The sequence below is a fragment of the Herpailurus yagouaroundi genome, unplaced genomic scaffold, assembly GCF_014898765.1.
Source record: "Herpailurus yagouaroundi ecotype Mexico unplaced genomic scaffold, PumYag 28, whole genome shotgun sequence".
Lineage (NCBI taxonomy): Eukaryota > Metazoa > Chordata > Mammalia > Carnivora > Felidae > Herpailurus > Herpailurus yagouaroundi.
The window spans coordinates 50,843,069-50,866,293 of record NW_024412376.1 but is presented as its reverse complement, the minus strand read 5'-3'; positions in this window follow the sequence as shown (position 1 = coordinate 50,866,293).

The following is a 23,225-nucleotide window of genomic DNA, read 5'->3' as shown; positions in this document are numbered from 1 at the left end:
GTAGGTCATGAATTAAACCTTGTTGGGATTGACCCCAAAGTCCCTTAAAAAGAAGAGAACACATATATGTAGGAGATATACTATCAAGCAGGGCAAAGGAGGACCAAAAAAAAAAAAAAAATGTGGAATGTGCTACATATCTGCTACATTTTGATCTTGACACTTTCATTGATATTTCTTTCTCATGAGTAAATACCACTTGCCACCAACCATGTATTTATTATGGGGCAAATATGACAGCCTACAGTTGAATCATTTTCTTGAAGAGTGACATAGTTGTCCTATATGTACATGACATGAATTAATCCTATGATATTGCTAAGTAGGAGTTCAGCATCCACCTGGATAACTACAAGTAATGATATTCAAGGTGAATCATTCCTAGCACATATTTATCCATGGTCTCCTTCCCTTCAAACACCTCAGATGAAACATATCAGCAATGTTTGGAGGGTTGCCATGTTTGTGTTTATAGGTACAAGAAAACATGTTCCTATGTTAAGAAAAAGAAACATGGTGATATCTAGGGAACACTTTATCCTGAAGGGCAGAAGAGATAGTAATTAAGTCACTGGGTTTGGTACTAGGGGCTCAAGTCTTGGTCATCACTTACCAGGAACTTACTTTGGGTAAGCTGTTTAACTACCACATAGTGATAACTACCACAGAGCAACATATGCATATTTAACTCTAATTTTCTCAAATAGGTACAACAACCCTTCAAAATATCTATTACATATTTAATTTTTCAGTGAAGGAAATTGATGTCAATCAGCTTATTTTTTTTTCAACGTTTTTTTATTTATTTTGGGGACAGAGAGAGACAGAGCATGAACGGGAGAGGGGCAGAGAGAGAGGGAGACACAGAATCGGAAACAGGCCCCAGGCTCCGAGCCATCAGCACAGAGCCGACGCGGGGCTCGAACTCACCGACTACGAGATCGTGACCCGGCTGAACTCACCGACTACGAGATGGTGACCCGGCTGAAGTCGGACGCTTAACCGACTGCGCCACCCAGGCGCCCCATGATGTCAATCAGTTTAAATTAGGCGGTTCAACTCCAAATTATTTACTGTTACTCACTATGCCAAACTGCCTTTCTTTCTTCCAAACTATGCTAAACCTTTATCTTTAGCCTTTTCATTCTCTTCCATTCCTTCCATCTTCATGAGACCCTGGCTCAAGGAACTATCCCTCCCACCACTAACTGAGACTTAAGGCTTTTCTATCTCAGACATTATCTTTCAGTCTAAGAAAAACTTTGTCTCTTCATGGAGTCCCTCAAAATTTGTTTATTTTTCCATCCTCAGTATAATACATTTTGGTGTCTGCCCTTATCACTCCAGAGAAATAAACAGCTTTGTCAAATTTCTATGACTTTTTTACTAAACCATGTAAACCCTAGATAGCATTTGATTCAGTCAACTACTCTTCTTGGCAATATCTCTTATTCTTGACCACATCCTTCTTAACACTTACAAAATACTGGTTATTAAATGGGCAATGGATGTAGTCTACACGTGCTTGAACGCCAGCTTCATTTCTTAACTCTGAAGTTCTGGGCAGTATTGAAATTCTTCTCTTGAGAATTCATAGGGATCTATTTAGGGGAGATAAAACATTATCACCTAAAAATATATTGGCATTCAGGGAGTTAAAAATAAGAAACAATGGGAAGTGACTGATGTCTGCTTCAGACTGGATAAAAAGAGAGGACTTTTCTGAGGAGGAGGTCTTTAAGCTGATACATGATAAGGAGCACTGGGAAATAATCTCAGGCAAGTCAGAAGGAATAACCTTGCTGTCTTTGAAGAGTCATAAGAAGCCTGTGTGTCTAGAGAAGACAAAGCAAGTAAGATAGAGACAAGACATGGGTGGGAGACAAAAGCTGATGCTAGAAGATGTAGGGCTTTGTAAACAGAGGTAAAGGTATTCTAAATGCAAAAGGAAGACATGAAAGAGTTTCAAACAGAAAATGATGAGTTTTAAATGCTTAACTATAGTTTTATATGCTTACCCTTGCCATGTATATAAGTAACTATATATGAGCAGTTGATCAAAGAAATTCAGTAGGAAGCTGGATCTGATTTGACTATAAATCTGAAATACCTGGAGGAAAAATACATAGAGATCTCTATGTTACATCGAGAGGAAATCAAACAAAAACATAGCTCTCCTCTGGGTGAGCAACTAAGCATTCAGTTCTGGTGAGTTCCATGCTATTTACTATCTGCACTTTCAGATTGAGTTTGGAAGATTATAGCCAATTCCCCTTACCCAACATTAGTGGGAATCCTCACCCCATTCATTGGTGAAATTCTCTGAATTTCAAGTAACAGTTCAAATAATGCTGATGAGTAGTCCAAGGGATTTCCCTCATAATGCTTTCTAGTTGTTATAAGCATTTTGTGAAAAAAGCTACAGCAATATTTGGAACATAGTAGGTGCTTCTGCCAAAGATAGATACGGATATAAACAGATATAAGCATAGCTATAAATACAGACATATTTTGTCTTATTGACTATTCCAAATCCTGGAAAAATAAGTACAAGAAAGAGTAGTACAAAGTGACTCTGAAATATCCCCAAACTCACATAACTACTCAGCTCTAAGCCTAGACCACAGAAAATCTTTTATAAATTTGATTGCTTCATATCTATAGTGTTAGAAGCATTTGTTAACTTCAAAGTATTAGAAATGGGTGGATCATCCTAAGCAATACAGATAATTCAGTTGTGATAAGCAAAATCGAAGGTATATGGCACTACATATAATTTGTATGGCAAAAGACACCAAAAGCTAGTATGTAAAAAAATGTTAACTTGGGAAATATTTGCAGCACAAATGATAAACAAGTAATTAAAGCTTCCCATAAAACTAACAAATATGGAGGTGCCTGGGTGGCTCAGTCAGTTAAGCATCTGTCTCTTGGTCTCAGTTTGGGTCATGATCTTGTGGTTTTGTGAGTTCGAGCTTATGCTGACATCAAGCTCTATGCTGACAGCATGGAGCCTGCTTGGGATTCTCTCTCTTCCCACCTCTTTCTGTCCCTCCCTCACTCATGCTGTCTCTGTCTCTCTCAAAAATAAAAAAACAAACTTATAAAAATAACAAATATAGATTTATGCTTACAATAAAAATAACAAATGTAAACTAATTGACAAATAACTGGTAATAGATAATTGGCTAAAGGAGTCCAATGGCCAATAGCTCATGAGAAAGTATTTAGTGTTAGTAGACAGGTAGAGAAATACATATTAAATAAAGTAATGTAGCACATTAGTTTGACAAAAATGTTAAGAAGGAATAGCATATAGTGGTAAGGAGAATTCTCATAGAGATGAATGAGGTCGAAATTTGGGGAACCTTTGGAAGTAATATGGGAATTGGCATTAAAAAATCTATTAGTAGCTGTTAAAATTTAAAATACCATAATCTTTGATCCAGATATCCTATTATTAAAATAATCTTACAGAAATAAAATAGCCAAGACATAAGTACAAGAATTTTTACTGCAAGGATTTTTATGTGCAAGGGTTTTATATATTCATAGAAGCAAAAAACTAAACAATAACCATCATCAAGAGTGAAGTTGTTTAATAATTATATCAATTCTGAATTTACTGAGAAGAATAGCTGTTATATGTTTAAATTCAAGTTATAGAAATCATAAAAATATGTTCATAAATGTTTATTACAGTCTTTTTTTTTTTTAGTTTTTTTTTTCAACGTTTATTTATTTTTGGGACAGAGAGAGACAGAGCATGAACGGGGGGAGGGGCAGAGAGAGAGGGAGACACAGAATCGGAAACAGGCTCCAGGCTCTGAGCCATCAGCCCAGAGCCCGACGCGGGGCTCGAACTCATGGACCGCGAGATCGTGACCTGGCTGAAGTCGGACGCTTAACCGACTGCGCCACCCAGGCTCCCCTATTACAGTCTTTATTGTAAACAACTATACCAATAAGCCATACCTATAGGTTTGCATATTTTTATCTATGTCCATATGAAAATTCATAAAGGTATGGAAAAATACAAGACATGCTGTTATCATTAGTTAATTCAGTATGGTAGAAGGATGTTAAAAACATTTGCCTTGGGGCACCTGGGTGGCGCAGTCGGTTAAGCGTCCGACTTCAGCCAGGTCACAATCTTGCGGTCCGGGAGTTCGAGCCCCGCGTCAGGCTCTGGGCTGATGGCTCGAAGCCTGGAGCCTGCTTCCGATTCTGTGTCTCCCTCTCTCTCTGCCCCTCCCCCGTTCATGCTCTGTCTCTCTTGTCCTAAAAATAAATAAACGTTGAAAAAAAAAAAATTAAAAAAAAAATTTGCCTTACACTTTGGATTGATTTACTAGTTTAAATAAACATATACTACATTCATAATTTATACAGATAATACATTTTTAAAAGACACATAAATTTTTTAAGGGAATAAATGCAAGGGTGCTGTTCAATTTTCAGAAGAAAATGTTATTTTTCTGTGTCTTCTCCAGCTGCAGCCTCATTTCCAATCTTGCTTTTTCAAATTCACTTTCATCATGAGTTGTTTATGTGGATATTTCTCTGGTCCGCAGTGTCTCGATACCAATTAAAGGTTAAAACATCTGAAGTGCATAGTTTATTCCCCACAGAGCCCTAATATGGCTTAGAATATATAGCCCTTTGGCAGATGAGACAAACACAAAACTACTTCCTTTTAAAGAAATGAGAGTTGTATTATCTCAATAGAAGACATTTTTTCCTTTCAAGTTTCTCTGCCTTCTCTGAATATTGCAAAACACTGCGACATAATCAAATAACCAAACAATGCTTATTTATCATCTTAATACACCAGTGCTCTACTAGCCAATGTACCAAAGAAATTAAGCAGCCATTATCACTTTATCCCTGCTGTTCTGAAACTAATAAAAACACATTAATAATAAAGTATAGTTAAATATAAAGGGCCATGTAACAAGATGAAGCAATAGAAAAAGTAAACATTATACAATTAAATACACACCTCCACAAAATTCTCATCAGTGGGACTGGTCTGAGTGCAGAAAAAGTGACACTTATAAGTGGAGAAAATAGAATGAAAAAAGGTTAAAAAATATTATATATATTTTTATATTATATATTAAATATATATTAAATAAATATATTATATATTATATTAATATATATTAAATATTATATAATTTATATTATATAAATATATATTATATAATATATATATATTATTATATATATTATATAAATATATATTATTTATATTATATATATTATATATATCGCTTCTCGGCCTTTTGGCTAAGATCAAGTGTAAAAAATATTATATATACATATAATATATATATTTAACTATGTTACACACAAGTAAAATATGTAAATATAAAACAAATATATAATAAATAAGTATCTTATACACACACACACACACAACAAAGATATCTAGATTGTATTGAGACATATAAGGATCTCATATTGAGTGATTGATTCTTAAATAAAGACAGGCTGAGTATGTCAACTGTTTAGCAAAAGCAGAACAAGATAAGTTACAACAAATCCCAGAGGGGCACCCGGGTAGTTCAGTTGGTTAAGCGTCTGACTTCAGCTCAGGTCATGATATCACAGTCTGTGAGTTCAAGCCCCGTGTAGGGCTCTGTGCTGACAGCTCAGAGCCTGGAGCCTGTTTCGGATTCTGTGTCTCTCTCTCTCTCTGCCCCTCCTCTGCTCATGCTCTGTATCTCTCTATCTCAAAAATAAATAAAAACATTTTTTTTAAAAATCCCAGAAAGCAAACATGCAAATATCACCTACATTCTCTGCAAGACAGGGTCAAAAGGACTGACCATTGTCTAAATGTTTCCAAGGTGCCTGAGATTTTACAAATGGATATGTCCACTGACAGTGTAAAGGGTATATAGCAGTTGGAGATTGAAGTACATAAAGCATTATGTTAAATTAGAGAAATAAGTCAGGATGGCAAAAATCCCAGTCACCTAGAAATCACTTTAAAAATTCTGAGACAAAGCCAACTACTTTTGGTAGCCAATTCTCCATAAATCTCACATTTCTTTACATTTTGTGAGTAGAACTGCCCATTGCTTTTAATCCAGGCTGTCTTCTTGAGGATGTTTGTATAGCAAAAATCCTTGGAAGTTAAAGATAGTGTCTCCCTCTAGAACAAGCATGCTTTTTGTCTAGTATAATAAAGGTAATAACTCCCACAAGAGGAAGGATGGACAGGTTCATCCCCATTATAAAAGATCTGGGTCCCCTATGTTTAGGGTTCCTCTCTGTAAAACGTAGTCCATCTGGGCCCATGTGTGCTTCCCTGTGAGACTTGGGATAAGGAAAAATGATGCGAGTTTGTGGTTCAACTGTGCTATGAATAATAAAGGACTTTGGGGGCGCCTGGGTGGCGCAGTTGGTTAGGCGTCCGACTTCAGCCAGGTCAAGATCTCGTGCTCCGTGAGTTCGAGCCCCGCGTCGGGCTCTGGGCTGATGGCTCGGAGCCTGGAGCCTGTTTCCGATTCTGTGTCTCCCTCTCTCTCTGCCCCTCCCCCGTTCATGCTCTGTCTCTCTCTGTCCCCAAAATAAATAAACGTTGAAAAAAAAAATTAAAAAAAAAAATAAATAAATAAATAAATAAATAAAGGACTTTGTCTTTGACCAAGGAGTCTCATGTTTCCCCCAGCATCAACAAAATTGCAAGCTTATGAACTTGCAAGTAGGGTGAAATCTCAGATCCTTCACAGTTCTTCAGCGTTGGAGACAAGACTGGGGTACTTACAGAGACAGGGGCTTTTGAAAGTGTGAGGTTGAGGGCTTTGTGGCACAGAGAAGGAGATTTGATAAGAAGTTTGCAGGGATCAGTAGCAAACATCAAATATATTTTACAGAAGTATTTGTTTACATTGGATTAGAAAGTTTGGAAGGAATGAGAGAAACAAAGAGAAAAGGAATAGAAGAAACGGAGGGACAAAAGGAAGAGAGGGAGGGAGAAAAGACAGAAGGTTTCCTTACCACTGCGATTTTAGAAGAACGGCTTTAGGCAATTTCTTCTCAATCTGAAAATGTTTTAAGAAGAAGATTCCCTTGGTTTGATAAATTCAACATTATTCTAATCCTGTTGGTTAATAAATGTTTTGATATGTTTAATCTGTGTGGTTTTAAGATTGCATTCGCCTAAAATCTTTTGGCTATGCAAAATGGTAGATCTATAAAGTTCAGCTCTAGGTTTTTCATTATTTTTGATTAACAAGACTGACCTAGATACCCTTCCCAACAAAAGTTGACTTTTTATTTTAAAATTTGTTAACAAAGCTGTTCAATTTCTTTACATATCATTCCAATGTATATAATTTGCAGCAAAGCCATTTTATGTGTGTGATTCAATAATCTTCATTCTTCTTCTCAATAGGAGGTACCCAATTTAAGAGATTTATTATAAGTTTGGAATGATAACTTAAAATAAAGGAAGAATTTTTGATTTACTTAAGCAAAAAATACATATGACAATTTGTTAAGCAATAGTACTGTAATTTTACGGGTCTTCTTTGGCTTTATTGATCAAAGACTAAAAAATTTCTCTTAAAAGAGAAATTTTGGTTCTTATAGTGTCAAAGGCCACATTTTAAAGAGGTCTCAGCAGATTCTCTAAAAAAAACTGTAAGAAAACGATTGAAAAGAATAATGAACATATTCATGTACTAGGTTTCATACTGAGTTTTCAAATCCTGTGGCTTATTTGAGCTTCCTTTAAAAAAAAAGTATTCTTTGGTTAACATTCATTAACCATACCCTGCTGATAACAAGAAATAAATGTAGGCAGCTGGATGACAGCGAATGTATTAGAGTTGAAATTGCCCTGGACCGGTGATCCAAAGACCTACTTTTCTCCAACTTTACTGCTTAAACATGTTACCAAATGAAATGTGTGTCAAAATTCTCTTTAAATTATCTTGCACGTATTGTTACCAATGATGCAGTCAAATAAGTATTGGTTGACTGACTAAATAATTGAAAGCAGTGTGTGTGTGTGTGTGTGTGTGTGTGTGTGTGTGTGTACTGTAGGGGTCAAGAGTAGGCTGCCCCTAGATGGGACACAGTGGCATGTAGATTATTGTTCACTGAAAACAATCCAGGCACAAAAAACTCAGAAAAAAATTTTTATCTCCTCCCCAACTGCCTAAAAAGAATTTAGATAGAGGGCCTGTACCATGAAAAGATCTATTAATAGATATTCCTCTTTACTTAAGAGAGTTATCTGCATAATAGGGCAACTTTGTTTTCCAAATATCTCCTCTCACCTTTCTGCTAATGATTTCCTCCCCTTTGTATCCTCAAATAGCTACCACCTCTCTTTATCTCAGGATGTTATACAAAGCCTCCTGTGGCCGGCCGAACTGCCTCTGAAATTTCATGTCTATGTGAATTCCTGGTATGTACCAAATACTCACACGCACACATATATGCACACACATATATGCATATATATATATATATATGTGGACATACATATACCTATATGTACATTTGTGTGCATATATGTATGTGTGAGAGGCAGAAAATGAGAGAATATACACGTGTATATGGAAGTATACACATACATATGCATATATATATATATATATATAATACACACAAATATACAGAAGTCATTTATAACATTAATCTGTGGATCTCAATATTCAATCCATCAGCCTTGAATTGGGCCTAATAACTGATATCTATAATCTTATACTGGAGAAATTGAGTGATACAGGAAAACGTGACTTTATTTGAAAACATTGTTTAAAAAAAACATTACTTTCTAGCTTAGTTGACTCCATAACAGTGCTTATTAGTCCTCTCTGGTCAACATAACATCCCTTATTCTTTAGAGACTTTTTTGTCATTAAGAAAAATCTACAAATGGGGGTGCCTGGGTGGCTCAGTCAGTTAAGCATCCCACTTCGGCTCAGCTCATGATCTCACAGTTCGTGAGTTCGAGCTGCACTTCAGGCTCTGTACTGACATCTCTGAGCCTGGAGTCTGTTTCGGATTCTGTATCTCCCTCTCTCTGTGCCCCTTGCCAGCTCACACTCTGTCTCTCTCTCTCTCAAAAATAAATAAACCTTAAAAAAATTAAAAACAAAGAAAAATCTACAAATGTATCCACTTTATTATTAAATCTGCATCTACGTGATACTTTCCTCTTCTGATATCTTATTGTTGAAAGCTGAATTACGTGCACTCATCCAGTTCTCAGCTCAAGATGTATGCTATCAATTGTGTCCTCTTTTTCCTGTATTGGAATCACTACCACTCTACCAGTTTCTTCATGTTATATTGTAAGCTATTCACAAGATTCTTCTCCATGCATTTCCCCCCACCATCAAATTGGTCAAGTACTTTCAGTGACTCTTCCTTGCTACTTATCAAATCTATCCATCATTCTTTTCTTTTACATGTTAACTCAATCTCTTATAAACTCTCTTGCAAATTTTTCATAGGCTCTTGTGTTTAGTCTTGCCCTCTCCCTCTAGTTTACTCTTCCTATTGCCACCAAATTGATTTTTCTAAAACAAAAACCTTAGCTTGATTCTCCCGCTTATAATGCTTATGACTTATAATTCTTTATGCTCTAAAGCCCATACCTCGTAGTTAGCTTACAAAACCCTTTTTAAAAAAAATTTTTTTTCAACGTTTTTATTTATTTTTGGGACAGAGAGAGACAGAGCATGAACGGGGGAGGGGCAGAGAGAGAGGGAGACACAGAATCGGAAACAGGCTCCAGGCTCCGAGCCATCAGCCCAGAGCCTGGGGCTCGAACTCACGGACCGCGAGATCGTGACCTGGCTGAAGTCGGACGCTTAACCGACTGCGCCACCCAGGCGCCCCATTTTTAAAAAAAAATTTTTTTCAACGTTTTTATTTATTTTTGGGACAGAGAGAGACAGAGTATGAATGGGGGAGGGACAGAGAGAGAGGGAGACACAGAATCCGAAACAGGCAAAACCCTTTTTGATACGGTCCCAATCTAAATCTCTTGCCCCATTTCCTTTAAATTTGTTTTATGTTTTAGTGGAGTAGATATTTTATAACTCCATTCTTTTACACGAAATATTTCTTCAGCTAGGAATAATTACACACATACACACACACACACACACACACACACACACACACACACACACATGCTTTCACACATACCCTCACACATACTTTATCTCCTTAGAGTACTCCTAATTAGCATGGCATGGATAAGTAGAAAAGCTTTTATACATACATGCATAGAGTTAATTACTATATTTGTGATAGCTCTCTACATTTAACATGCTTCTTATTATTACATTTACCATATTGGACTGCCACATGTGTGTGTCCATATTTATTTGCCTACCTTGATGTCCTAGAGGCTGATTCATGCAGAAAGCATCTTGTTCTTTTCTGCCTCTTCTGTGACTGGTATGAAGAGAATCAAAATATGTACGGTGAGTAAATAAATGGATAAACATTTATCTTTGTGATGAATGACATGATATATTACTAATGTGCAAAGGAGATGAATCATCATCAAAATGTATGCTAATCAGATTTCATGAAGAATAACGAACATACTGTAAAGAATCTGAGCCTTCTCTGCTTTGCCATTAATCTGTAGATATGCTTCCCAGTTGGCTCTGTCATATTGTTAATGACAAATGTCACGTAAGACTATCTCTAAATTAAAATATAAGCCTCTGAGTGTAGGTTACTGGAAACACAGTCCTCATCCGACAACAAGGTTGTACATAAAATTTTTTTCTTTTAATTCAAGCCTTTGGAACTCAGATGCTTTCTTCTGTGACAGCAGTATTGTGGACTATTAATTTTTTTCAAGAAGGTCACAAAAGGCAATTTACCCATAAAACTTCTGATCATAAAGAGTGAATTTTTTCAACTGTACTTAACTATTGCTCCTTAAAACCACACATTTTCTCCTTCTGAAGGACTGAGAATCTCCACCTCCTGCCAATGTGTTCTTTCATCAGAATGCTGAATCTTTGGCAAGGAATGGATTGTATTCAAGGTCTTGCACTCAAGTTTTTTATATTCCAACAGGCTACTTACGTTTTTGTAATAGCTTTCTCATGCAGTTGAAAAGGTAACCATCTATTTATTTTTTTAATTTTATTCATTTATTTTTGAGAGAGAGAGAGATTCCAAGCAGATTCTGCACTGCCAACATAGAACCCAACATGGGGCTCAAACTCACGAACCAGGAGATCATCACCTGAGCAGAAATCAAGAGCCAACGCTTAACTGCCTGAGCCACCCAGGCGCCGTGAAAAGGTAATCATCTAGTTTTAAATCCATGACATTTATATTTCCTTTATGTCTTATATATTGTGGTAGGTACTCTAGAGGAAACACAGAGGTCTAAGACCCTGGTTAGGTTTTTAGAGCATTGAGAAAAAATAGGGAGCTGAATGCCCCCGTTTTTTTATCACATAAAATACTCAATGGTACTAGATGTGACTAGAAAGTGTGAGATGAGTACATTTCATACAGGTTCTTGAATGTCGTGCTAAGAGTTTTACCCTCAAGCAGGATGCGTTAAGATGTCATGAAAAGCTTTGGACACACACTTTTGAAAGTATAATTAGTAAGTGATAGGTATGAAAGCATAAAAGGGACAATGACTCCTAGAGGATCCCTTAGGTTATTGCAATAGCTTCATCTCTGCTTAAAATTGAGGAACAATGATCAAATGTCTCCAGTAAAGGACCAAAATCTACACAGACACAAAACTTCTCTGAAACTTCACATCTGATGGTGAATGGTTTCATAAGAAAATGAGAGTACTAATCCTTAAAACATTCATACTTAAGAGGAATCACTACATTTAAGGTATGCATGAACACTCAAATATTTCATGTTAGGCATCTTTCTACTAGGTGCCTTTCTTTCTACTTTCTACTAGGCACCTAACAACACATAATTACCATTTGAGAAAATACCTCCTTGTCACAGTCTGTCACAGTGATGTGTAATCAAGTTGTACGGACATATTTACCACGAGAAGGAAAACGCTTTGTTTTATTTTCAAATATTTACTTATTTTTGACAGGGAGACAGCGTGCAAGCAGGGTAGGGGCAGAGAGAGAGGGGGATAGAGGATCTGAAGAAGGCTCCACAATAACAGCAGAGAGCACAATGTGGGGCTCAAACTCACAGACTGTGGGAACATGACCTGAGCCAAAGTCAGATACTCTGAGCTGAAGTCCGATGCTTATCCGATTGAGCCACCCAGGCACCCTACGATGAAAATGCCTTGAAAGACACGTGATTTTCCCCATCTGTTATACAGAAAGCATGGGTGGTTATACAGCATATGTAAGCATGTCAACTTTGAAAGTCTGAAAATAATGTTCCTAACTACCAAAAATTAAGCTAGCAAGAAAATTAAATTGAAAAAACTGAAACTTTAACAGATGCTTGAAGAAATCCTGACATTAAGCATATTGAGGCAAGCCTAATTTTTTGGATCACTGACATCCCACTCTGTGGTGGCTGCGTCTAAGAAAATACTAAGCTCCATGAAGAAATGTGATAATTAAAGTATTTGGTGGCAACATATATGTCATCACACTCTGGCATCTTCCTTTTCAAGATTCCACAGTGGAAAAAATACAAGCATGTCTTGGTTTTTGGTGACTGTTGTTTTCCATCAAGAGGAGGAAACAATTGCATTTACTTTTTTCTTCTACACATACACACACAGGAAAAATGCCACCAAATATGGCTGAAAAGCTACAACATACTTAAAGGTACATATTTTAAAACCCAGACCGAAAACTGAAATTTTTCAAAAGAAATTTCTTTTGACATAGAGAAAACTCTCTAAAGGTGATGAGTTTACTAAATGTCCTTTTTTTGCAAGTTGAAAGCTATGTAATTTTTGATACTGAATCCTCAGTAAACTGTAACATTTAGGTATCTGCTATGGCAATAATTGTCTTTTCAGGCCCATGACCCAACAATCAAGCCATTGGTAATTTCCAGAAATCCGCACATACTCTCACCTTCAGCCATTTTTTTTCTCCCACATAAAAAGCTTAAAGTGGATGGCCAGATGTAATACTCATAGTTCTGCCTAATGGGAAGGTATTTTCCTAACTCTTTCAAAATCAGCCCTGAATATGACCATCATACAGCCATCATCCATTCTTCGCTTTTGCCTTCAAATCAAAATGACCCATCCATAAGTTAGAAGTTGGAAATTTCCTCCTCTGTTAGCTACTGGTATGGACTCCTTACCCCACCTCTTCCCTGGTATGGTCATAGGTGCGAACTGGGGAAATGGCCCTGATGGAACTGTTGTGGAAGGTCTGGGGGTCTGGGATCTCTGCTCAGTCAGCTCATCTGTTCCTCCTCTTCCTGCTCAGTTTCCTTTTTAGGATGAGCTGCTATTTGGGCCCATACATCTTTATGACTTGGAAGGGTCTTAGTCTGTTTAGACTGCTATAACAAAATACCACTAACTGAGCAGTTTATAAACAGAAATTTATTTCTCACAGTTCTTGAGACTGGAAGTCCAATATCAGGGTATCGGCATGGTTAGGTGGGGACTCCCTTTCAAGTTACAGACTTTTCATTGTATCCTTACATGGCAGATAGGCTAAGGATCTCAAGAACACTGATCCCGTTCATAAGGGTTTCAGTTGTGTGACCTAATCACCTTCCAAAGACCTCACCTTGTAATACCATCACCTTTAAGAGTCAGGATTTTACCATATGAATTTTGGGGAGACACAAACATTCAGATCATAGTAGAATGTCTGACATAACCCAGATCATAGAAGCATGGTCATTTGGTGGCCTGCCGTCTAGTGCTCCATGTCTACAGAATCCCAGGGACTTGCCAAGAGCTACTTGTAGACAGGCACACAAATAGAACCCCAGGGCACTTTGTTATAATTTTTTCACAAGAGCTTGACAAATACTACATAGTATATATTTTCCAATCACTGGCATCTCTAGAGCCATAAGGCTTAAGGGTGTCATCTGGACCTACTAGCCGAACAGCTTTCCCTACAGCCCAGACCTGCTACAGAGCCCTTGGTGCTCTAAGTGTCACTCAAAATTTGGTAGCCTCTGGTCATTCAAATCACTATCACTCAGTTTGTCAGAAGCAGTATTCCTAGGTTCAGAATATGTTGCCTCAAGAACTCAAAGAGGTCTATCAAGAGCTGTGTTTCATTCATTGTGATTAGGGATTGACATGTCCCTGAATAAAAATTGACTGAAGTGACAGGTCACTGAATCTTAATTCTGCCCTTTGGAGCATATGTGTGATAGAACAAAGTTCTCATAACTTAGCTACCTCTTGCTCATCCTGGCTGGTCAACTTGATGCCTTGGTTTTTGTTTTTTAATTTTTTTTAACATTTATTTATTTTTGAGACAGCATAAACAGGGGAGGGTCAGAGAAAGCGGGAGACACAGAATCCGAAGCAGGCTCCAGGCTCCGAGCTGTCAGCACAGAGCCCGACGCGGGGCTCGAACCCATGGACCGCGAGATCATGACCTGAGCCGAAGTCGGACGCTTAACCGACTGAGCCACCCAGGCACCCCTTGATGCCTTTGTTTTAATGAATCAGTCTGATATTCTATGGGACTCCAAGTGGTACATACCTCTTCAGAATATGACATAAGGTAGGAGAGCTAACTTATCACTGATGCAACCCTGCCAGTTAATACTGTGGTCCAACTGAGGCAAATGCAAACTGTTCCTGATCCTCTTGGCTAAACAAAAAAGCTGCACATCACATACTGAAAGCCTTATTAATCCTCTCCAGGAATAATTCCACGTCCACCACAGCAGCTGTGAATGGGACTATCACTTGGTTGAGCTTGCAGGGGTCCACAGTCATTTTCTATGACCCATCCAGTTTCTGCAGGAACTAGGTTAGCAAAGGAAATTATAAGACAAGGAACATTATTCCTGATACTTTCGGATTTTACTGGTAGAACTGATATTTGCCATGTTTCCCCTGCCCCAGGATATAATCCTACTTTTGATTCACTTCTTTTAAGTCATTTTTTAAGGTTTCAGCTTAGTATTCCCCAAAGGCCAAGTACCCAGTGTAAGGTTTATTCCAACTGCCAAGTAGATCACTTCCAATATTGTACTCAGGAAGTTGGAAAATGACCACTGGGAGGGTATGGAGACTAAGGAGGCCCACTGTGAGCTGGGCTTCAGCCAGGACTCCATTTACTGCCCAGTCCTGATAAATCTCCATTATGAGTGGAACCATGATGATACTTTAGGTCTCCAGGCATCAATGCCAACTCAGACTTTATGTCCAATAATCTTCAAAATGTCTAAGAACCACTTTCTCCAGTGTACCTGAGTAAATGGCCATAGTTTCCTTTGGGCAAGTCCTGGAGGAATTGTATATATTCATGGCAGTGCTGCAAGTTCCTCCAGTTTAGGAACATAGAGACCAGTTCCGTCAAAAGATTTCTGGTTTAAAAACTGACTCAGGACTGATACCTAAACAAAAGATCTTACTTTCAGTTTCTAACTCCTCTAATTCAGGCCTTTTTCTAGTTGTGTATGTTAAATAACACCCTTTTCAGCTGCCTTTCTATTTTGTGCCTCAGAACACCACATTCTGTGAACCATTTCCACAGGGTTCTGTTTGTCACTCCTCTTTCTACCCCTTCACCCTTGCTGGTTCTAATCATAATTTCAGTTTCCTGGCCTATTTTGTGGCGTAGTGGATCCGGTCCCTATTACTTTGGGGTCCATTCATCCCCGTGTGGAACTCAGCTCTGTGACCAGACTCCTCTCCCACTCTTAGTTCTGGCCTGCAGAAGAAATGAACTTTATAGCGAAGCTGGTCCTCCCACAACTCATTCCTCATGTGTCCTCTGGGCCGTTATAAACTTGTAGTGGTTTTTTTTTTCACTTTGTGTAATACATCCATTGCAACATGTCCACTTAACCTCAGCCTCTTTATGTCTTGCTCTACTCTCTGCCAGGGCAAGTTGATCATTTTCACATCACTCAGCACTGACATTGCTTTCTCTAGGCTTCTCAAAGCCACCCCAGCAGTGAGTTTACTCCTGCTAAAGACTGAGGAATGGAGTGAACTCACTGAGGAGTGAAAAAAACCACTACAAGTTTATATCTACATCCAGTGGAGGAAATCTTGCCATTTGCAACAACATAGAACTTGAAGTCATAATACTTAGTGAAATAAATCAGAGAAAGGTAAATACTGCATGATCTCATGTATATGTGGAGTCAAAAAAACAAACAAACAAGCACACAGAAACGAAAACCAAACTCAGTTACAAAGAACAGATTGGTGATTGCCAGAAGTGGGGAGTAAGGGGTGAGCAAAATGGGTGAAAATGGTCAAAAGATACAAACTTCCATTTATAAAATAAATAAGTCATGGGGATATAATGCACAACATGGTGACTGTAGTTAATAATACTGTATTGTATATTTGAAATTTTCTAAAAGAGTAAGTCTTAAAAGTTCTCTTCACAAGAAAAAAATTGTAACTATGTTCGGTGACGGATGTTCACTAGACTTATTGTGGTGATCGTTTCTCAGCATATACAAATATAGAATCATATAGAATGTGTTATGCTGCACAGCTAAACTTAATATATTATATGTCAATTATATCTATGTAAAAAAATTGAACTACCCTAATCCAGCAATCCCATTTCTGGGCATATAATCAAAGGAAATCAAATCCTTATCTTGAAAAGATATCCTTCCTCTAGTGTTCATAGAAGCATTAGTCACAACAGCCAAGGTATGGAAACAGTCTAAATGTCCATTGATGGATGAATGGATAAAGAAGATAGCATATATATATATATATATATATATATATATATATATGCAGTGGAATACGATTTAGCCTTTAAAAAGAGGGATATCCTGTCATTTGTGACAACATGGATGAACCCGACATTATGTTAAGTGAAATAAGCCAGGAAGAGAAAGACGAACACTGCATACCACAAGGTATCACTTGTATGTAGACTCTAAGTATATATGCATCAAACTGAAAAAAGTTGCCAGTACTGGGGAAAAGGAGAGGATGGTAAAAGGGTACACGTTTTCAGTTAAAAGATGAAAAAGGTTTGAGATTGAATGTATAACATGGTGACCACAGTTGAGAACAGTGTATTATATAATTGAAATTTGCTGAGAATAGAACTTAAATATTCTCACCAAAGGAAAAACACATAAATGATTGAGGTGGTAGATGTGTTAATTAACTCAAATGGAGGGAATCCTTTCACAATAACCATGCATATTAAATTATCAAATTATCATATTGTTTACTTTAAGTATCTTACAGTTTTTTGTCAATTATATCTCAATAACACTAGAAAAATCTGTAATTAAAGTAAGTACCAGAAAATGCTCCCCACCCCACCCACCAAACCTTGTGTTCTGGGCATTATTGTTAATAGTGACCTGTCTCATTCTGAAGAGACTACTTTGCATGATAAATTATATGGTCATCCAGACTAGAAAATAACTCCTGTTTTGTACACATCATGGATGTATACTCTTAACTCTATTGGTAATAAAGCTATAATTTATTGAGCATTCTATACCAGGGATGTATCTTATATACATTACTTTATTTAATCCAACAAACTATCATCTCTCATCTCTAAGAGAGATGAATTTGTCAGATATTATCTTGCTGATAAGAGGCAGGAACAGAATATAAAGCCAGATCAATCTGATTCCATACCTTCTGTGTTATGATCCTTCCTGTTCATCTCCGTGGATAGGTTCTTTTAAAAATTAACTGAAAATAGTTCCATTTCTGTCACTAATTTCTCTGGACCTTAGTTTCCTCATGTCTAAAAGGAAGAGATTGGCTATATAATTTCAGATGTTCCTTTTAAATCTAAAATCCTATGATCCTACATTAAGAAGCTGGTTTTATTACCATGGTTATCAAAGTGTTACGGTAGCCTGAATTTTGTCAAACGCGGGAGGAACATACCAATTAAAAAGTATATGAATTCTTTCAAAAGCAACCACCGGGTGTCTTTTTGAAAAGTTCAATTATTCTGTATAAAATGACAATATTTCTGTAAGGGCAGCACCATAGAGATAACATCATATTGTTCAGTAATACCAAATACGGAGGTATAGTCCTTCTTTTTCTTTAATTTATTTTTTTTTTATTTTTAGCATAGTTTCCACCATCAAATGGATCTATAAAGCATATTAAGAGCAATAGCAGTCACATGCTCTCATCTCATTCTCTTAGCTCTTTCTTTAAGCACTTATTCTCATACCTATAAATAACATGGTTACAGTTCTACTCTGTGTTTTTTTAAGCCAGTCTCTATGGGCTTCCTACTATGAAAATTAAGGACTAAATTCTCTCATGTTCTCCATGTTTCAAACCACTGTTTATGTGTGCACTCCACACTTCTCACTCCCTTCCCAAAATATGCTTATAATTTAACTTTATTAGTTTAATATCCAGGGTTGATATTATGGTAAATAAGCACGTGAAGACCAGTCCCAATTTAGCGTCAATGTGTATCAGGATGGTGTTTCCCCTTCGGGCAGAACCTTGGTTTCCCAGACAATTATTTTCCTTGTAATTTGCTCAGCTATCTAAGAACTTATCACTAATTTGCTCTAAAATCTCTTGTGTTAATATCCACCTCCCCTTAATACATCAGATATTTTACCTACTTAATTTCTTTCTTCAAGAGTCGATGCTTTGCCCACTGAGCCACCCAGGCGCCCCTACCTACTTAAATGGCTTGAGGGAACACTTTCTCCGGGGTTGTTAAGTCTCCAGTCTTGGCTGAAGGCTCTGAGGCTTCTGACTGAGGATCTTCCTGTCTCATCCTCGAGATACCTTTCTCCTCATTTTACATGGAATCTTCTTCCTAGGTCACATAGGTTTCTTTTTTTCGTTTTTGGTTTACTTCCTTATTTGGGTGAAACATATCAACGAGTAACTTCCTAAGAAAATAGGCAACGGAGATAATATTGAGATTAAATGTCTCAAAATGTTTTTCTATTATCAAATTTCATTGACTTTGGTTTATATTTTGCAAACAACTTCCCTCAGGTTTTTGAAGAGGCTTTTTTATTTTCTCTTGCTTGCCTGTGTTGTAAAGATGGCTGATGCCATTCTGATTCCTGGTCCTTTTCAAGTAACCTGTATCTTTTTCCTCTCTGGAAACTTTCAGGATCCTCTGTTTGTTGAACTTCAGTTTTCCAGAGTTTCCATTTGATGGGCTTTGGTACTGGGAGTACTGGGAGTACTGGGCACTAAGTGGCTTATTTCTACCCAGACAACATGTTCTGCTATTTTGGGAAAATTTTTTAGATGATTTGATATTTCATGCTTGCCCTGTTCTTTTATTCTTTTCAGAAGTATTGTTTTCCTCTAATTTTCTAAACTTCTTCCAACTATTTCTCATCAATTTTTCTATTTTCCAACTTTCAATTTTATCTTCCAACCTTTCAAACGAGTATTTGAAAAACATTTCTGAACACACACATGTATTTATAGCTTTTTTTTTTTTTAGCTCTCTGAACAATCCTTTTGTTTCATGGATTATTATGTCTTCTTTTATTTTTCTGAGTACATTAATAAATTAATTGAATTTTTTTTTATCCCTGAACTGTTTCTGTTTTCTCTACGTTCCTTTCTACTTATTCTTTTTGTGCATTTTGGTCTGCCTTTCCGGTTAGCACATTCCTCAAATTAATGATCTCTAACTATTTGCTAATATTTATGATTAGTGCACTAAGAAGAGAATTGAAAATGCTCTGGGCAGGAAGCAACTTATGGGCTGGCAAAGCCTCAGGGAAGATAATTCTCTCTCCTGCCTGTGAGGATAAAATTTATCTGTAAACATTCTTTTTTTTTTAAGTTTATTTATTTATTCTGGAGAGAGTGGAGAGGGGCAGAGAGAGAGGGAGAGAGAGAGAGAATCCCAAGCAGTCTTCACACTGTCAGCGCAGAGCCCGACATGGGGCTTGAACTTACAAACTGTGAGATTATGACATGAGCCAAAATCAAGAGTCAGATGCTTAACCTACTGAATCACCCAGGGGCCCCTATCTGTAACATTGTAATGACCAACAGAAGATGTAGGTCTTAGTATATGAACTTTCATGTTAATCCTCTATTTTTAATGGCAAATGTCCTTTTAAGTGAAAAATAGAAAAAAAGGGAATGTCTCTTACTTCCTGTTAGCTTTATTCAAATTATTCCTAACTTGTTAGGTATTTATGTAAAAGTTAAATACAAATGGCTTCTAGATAAGTGTATTCAACATACCAATAAAAAATATAATGAAAATTCTAATTTGTCGATAAAAATGTAAAGGTATATGATAAAATGTAGAATATAGTATATTACATACTATGTATTCATGTAGAACACCAAATCATACTTGAGAAAGCGTTCCAGTGAGAAGCAGGTTGGAGCTCAAGACAATCTCACATTTCTCCCAGGCATATGCTACCCATCATTCCATTTTGCAGCAAAGAGGACATTGAACATCTTCAGTCTTATTCTTAGAATTCCTTTCCATTATATTAATTCATATAGAGACTCTATTATATTTGGGGAGCTATTGTTGGTTTCTTCATGATGATAGTGCAAAGTCTTTACTAAGAATTAGACATTCTATTCTCTGCTATTTCATTTTGCATTAAGGATATAATATCAAAAAATCTGTGTCTATTACTATTAGTTCTTTTCTCATTATTTTTCAGTATTAAGACCAAAGATCAGCCCTCACATGAGAAGATTCCTGTCCGTATAATCATTCCAAAATTTTCAGTTGAAGACTGAGCTTTCACATTTGATGCTCTCATCTCTTTAGATAAAATCCACAGGTTCTGTCATAGGATGTATGATGGGTGATGGACAGAAGGAGTTGAATTTTAAAAGCTTTTTCAATATAGGGCAGGGTGGTTTATAATGCATATAAATCTTGGGGCACCTGGGTGGCTCAGTCAGTTGAGCGACTGACTTCGGCTCAGGTCATGATCTCATGGTTTGTGAGTTCGAGCCCCGCACTGGACTGTGTGCTGACAGCTCAGAGCCTGGAGCCTGCTTCTGATTCTGTGTCTCCCTCTCTCTCTGCCCCTCCCCCCACTCGTGCTCTGTCTTAGAAATAAATAAACATTAAAAAAATTATAATGCATATAAATCTTTATAAAGTGTTCTCCCTTGAGCCAGATGTGGATTCTGGCAATGCCTACTTCTATGCAGGTATCAGACCTCATAAAATCAAATATCATAAAATTCAGTAAGCCAAAAGTATTTCTATCTTCTCTAAATTACATGGAAATTTCGTATAATGCAGGGGTTAGGGAAAGCCATGTAGCAGTAACTTTTCCTTGAACAATCCATTGTGAATGTGGTACTCTAATACATATTTTCTGATTCTAACTAGTCTTAATAGAAGATACCTGAGCTGTAAACGTTTGTATTTTCACCATAGCACGTTGGGGTTTTAGAAAGCTTTGGCAAATGAAACAGCTACTCCTGACAGCATGTGGCACTTTTTCTTTAACCTTACCTTACAGAGAAAGGTTATGTTCAGTTATTCAGCAAAGTTCTCACCACTCATCCATGGACTTGCTCCCTTGCTTCCTTTAAACTGGCCAGGAGATTTTACTATGTATAAAAAAATAACCCAGCTTGTTTACTTCGCCAGCTAATGCAACATAGCAAGGGAAGATCCAGCTGGTAGGTAGACAAGGACAACATTCTTTGTTCACTTCCCAAGTGGTCCAGGCTAAATTTAACTCTCCTTTTTAAACCTTTGGATTGATATTGACTCTTACATTTTTGACAAGCTATCATTTGATACATCTTTTCTATCAATATGAGAAAATAAATGATCTGTGTTTACAACAGTATCACATGTCTCATTTTCATGTACTTGCCATGAATTAAAACCCATTATGGTCCAGGAAGAAGAACACCTAAACTATTACTACATACAAAACAACAACAATAACAACAACACATGTTGCTCATAAATGTTATTATCCAAAAAGCTCGTCACCAGTATTCCTAAGAAATTAAGTTAAAACCCACTGTATATTGGTTCATATTGCAAGTTTAGGTGATGTTATTAACTAGACTGAACAATTTTAACACTGGGTTTATGATACTGATTCTGACACTTTAAGACAGGCTATAAAGGTATTTTTTCTAATGTTTATTTATTTTTGAGGGGGGGTGGCAGAGAGAGAGGGAGACACAGAATGTGAAGCAGACTCCAGGCTCTGAGCTGTCGGGGGCTCGAACCCACAAACCATGAGATCGTGACCTGAGCTGAAGTCAGACGTTTAACCAACTGAGCCACCCAGGTTCCCTGAGGCTAGAAAAGTATTATGCTCATTAATAACTTCTCCTGAGAGAGGAATAGAGTGAGAAGGAATAAATAAGCAAACAAATAAAAGGGTGCATAGTTCAGTGAATGCAGTCTACTGTGATAGAAATCCTCCAGATGAGTTAGTTAAGCTTGGGGAAAAAGATGCTTGTTCAATTTCCACAATACTTTGTTTCCTGCTTTTGCAAGAGATTTTTGCTTTAAGTTTATAAGTGACTATTTTGACAGTGGTATGGAGTAGACCAAATCTTCCCTCAGAAATTGCTTATTTTCTGTTTACTTTGATATTTAAAGACTCTTAGAGAAATGCACATTTTCCTTTAGTTTGTTTTTCAGATAGCACATTTCTAGAAATAAACGGAAGGATCCATTTATCCTGTGTCAAAGTGTATCTGACAGTCTATAATAGACTGTATTTATAAATATTCTAATTAATCACTTTTACATAAATGAATTTGCTCAAATATAAATTAGGTTAGTTCAGTTACTTTTTCATCATTTTCCAATTATTATCATCAAAAAGCACTGATCAAAAATAAATTTCCACTTAACCTAGCTGTGGTTGCTATACACAGAATTCAATTAAGTATTAAATATAGTTACTGGCTATAAATGACAAACTCTATGATAGGAATGTACACTAAATCAGAAATGTGTATTGTAGTTTTCTTTTTTTTTATTTATATATGAAATTTATTGTCAAATTGGTTTCCATACAACACCCAGTGCTCATCCCAAAAGGTGCCCTCCTCAATACCCATCACCCATCTTCTCCTCCCTCCCACCCCCCATCAACCCTCAGTTTGCTCTCAGTTCTCAACAGTCTCT